The following is a 2,989-nucleotide window of genomic DNA, read 5'->3' as shown; positions in this document are numbered from 1 at the left end:
GGTCGCTTCCTGCTGGCTGGGTCAGGGCTCGTCTGAGGGTCATGGGGAGCAGCTGATGGCCCTCTTTTGCACATAACGCTCTTGTACTTTTCACCAGCCGCTGGCACTCTAGCCCTGATGAATTTCCTCTACATTAACCACCACCCTGGTGAATTTCAGCACTTTCCATGGTGTCCCTGTGAGACATGGTCTCTAAAGCTTCCCTCTGTTTCCCCTACATCCCTATGCCATGTTACCATCCTTTTCACAGTGCAGCTCCCCAAGCCAGCTTCGGCTCCAGGCACTCAACAGAGTAGATGAAGACCCTTTTTTTCCTGAGTCACAACACTTAATCCAGCTCCCAGCATCCTTATTGCGTAACATGAACATGCAGCTTCTTCATACAGAACCTGTGGTCTCTGCCTCCCCAAGTGCTGCTGGGCAGAATGTCTGCCTGACCTGTCACTCTGCTTTCTGCTTTTGTGCAGTTTCCCTTCCCTTGGCCACAGTCCTTTGCACCTGCCTTCAGTGAATTTTGTCCGGCTGATTTTGGACAGCTTCTCTGTTTGATCACGATGAGTCTGAACCTTGCAAAGTGCTTGCAGCCTGGCATCACACACATACATTTTATAAGCATGGAGATTCTTCCTTTTTCTACCTTAATGACAACATTTGAATGGAGTGGGGGTGAGGACAGAGCCCTGCAGGTTATGCTTTAAAAGGCTTTTATTCTAACAGCCAGGTATTGCTAGTTCTCTTTGGAGTGCAGCTATGCAGCCTGTTGTGCAATTGCCACGGCTTCATCTAGATCTCGGTGTTTTCTCAGTGTGTTTGAGTGTCATGTGAGAGCATGTTGAAATCCTCACCATGGCCAAGGCACATCATATCCACCACTGCTCCCTTATCTGACAGAGCAGTTATCAGGTCAGCCAAGGGAACTAGATTGGCTTAACATAATCAGGTCTTAACAGATCTGCACCAGCTATTTAATGACCCTGATATTCTTTAGAGGGTTTATGACCTAATCACTGACAAACCTGGTATGCTTAAAGGAATGAAGATGAGCAGTCTGTAAGTCTGGATTCTCCCTTCTCTGTTTTTGAAGATAGTTACTAGATTTACTCTTCCTCTGGTCTCTCCTTTATCCTCCATCTCAGAAAGAACTGCCAACTTTTCAGAGACTGCAGAAGTATTAAGCATGTGAAGATGAGTTCGAGCAAACCCTCAACAACATGGATGTAACTGCTTTATCTCACTGACTGTTGAACCTCTGCATCACAGTATGGCTTTTCCCTCCCTGTGCTCCTGCACCCCCACTTAAACACTTCAAACATGGTCTGTGCCCTGTATGGTGAGCACGAGCATTTTTATGAGGGCTGGAACAAAGCCCACATTAGCTGCCTCAGCCAGCTCAGCTGTCTTTTGTTTCCTCTGCCGATAAGAACCAGACTGACATTCACCATTGTTTCCTGCTAATATATTTGTGGGGCCTTGTCTTGTTGCCTTTTGTATCCTGGACTAACTAGCACTCGATGGAGCCAGTCTTGGGTTTTTTCCCCTTCAGTTCTCCTACATGGTGTTTAGTCATCCCCATGTTTTTGCCGTACTGACTTCAGGTCTTTAGAGTACTCCTGCGGCTGCTGCAGTAATTCGCCTCTCATTTTCCTGGGGGGGGGTAGCTTGCCCTCACCACACAAGACGGGCTGCCTGTCCCACCCCAGGGTTGGTGCACGCTGCTAGCACTATTCTGCAGCTTCTAGCCTGTGGGCTAGGGTAGCCTTGTTTTACTTCTACTTTCGATTTGGTGGTTCACATCTAGACCAGCCTGCCTGCTCTTGCCCTTTTTACCTTTTCCTGGAGCCTCCAGCAAAGCTGCCTTCCCCTGCTACTTCCCAGGGTGCAGAGCACATCTGCCTTGATGAGCTGCCTAACATCTTCCTGGGCTTCTGAGCAGGCCCGTCCTGAATATGGCAATGTTCTGGTCTTGAGGTTCAGCCCAAGTCCACAGTGCCCATTCAACTGTCGCTCTGGGTGCATATGAAGCCTGCCTTGTTCCTCAAGCTCTCTCATTTCACATTTCCCCTCTCCTCCTTCTTCCACCCATGACCGCTGTGCTTACTTCCACCACACATGGAGGTTTTGCTTCTAGCCTTCCTCCCTTGGGGTTGCACTTCCCTTTCTTTGCCAGATGGCCCCCTGCACCTGCACTAGGGCTAACCTGAGGTCCACGGGGTGGCAGAGCTTTTCAGTCCTCCCGGGGTCCATCTGTCACTGCTGGGGCCTTCATTCTCACTTGGGTGGCTGACTGAACCCGTCAGCTGGTCCCCACTCCCACTGCCTGCCAGTCTGCAGGAGTTGAGGCTGGAGTTTGTGGTCAGAGGTGAGGTTTTGGGCTCTGGAGATTCTGTGGGTGCAAAGCTCTGGGATGCACAGGTGGTGGCCTGGGGCCACAAGTTGGGGTAGCTCAGGCAGGGTTTTCAGGGAAGTGCATTTAGCAGAACAGACCTGTGGCAGCTGAGCAGCTGCTGTAGGGCTTGCATGCACGCTCTAACCCAGCAGTGAGGCAGCCGGGAGAGCCCTTTGACACAGTTTGCGGGTTAATAAAACAATCCCTTGTTTGCTCAGTGTGAGGCCCCTCTCAGTTCTGGTCCTGGAGGTGATAATCGACCTCTCAGGGCCACCATCATCTGCCTCCTTGGCCTTGTCGGATCAGGAAAGGGCATTTTTCCAAGGCTGGAGGCAGCCTTTCTCCTAGATCTTACGCTGGCACAACTTACTTGCAAGAAGCTGCTAACTGCAGGGGTGTCACCAGCTGCAGAGCATGGAGGGGCCCTTATCTGGTGTGCGTTGCTGGGAAGAGGGGACTGCCTCCTGTGCTGGGGGGCAGTGAGCATGGTGGAGGTGCTGGAGGGGAGCATGGCCCACCTGTGGGGTTGGGTTGGGGGGAGAGGCAGGGTCACAAGATGTTGGCTGGGGCTGCTCCCAGTGCCACTGGCTCACCCCCATCTTT

This window comes from Apaloderma vittatum, unplaced genomic scaffold, assembly GCF_000703405.1.
Source record: "Apaloderma vittatum isolate BGI_N311 unplaced genomic scaffold, ASM70340v1 scaffold28200, whole genome shotgun sequence".
Taxonomy (NCBI): Eukaryota; Metazoa; Chordata; class Aves; order Trogoniformes; family Trogonidae; genus Apaloderma; species Apaloderma vittatum.
The sequence above is the reverse complement of the archived record's forward strand: the minus strand, read 5'-3'. Positions refer to the sequence as shown.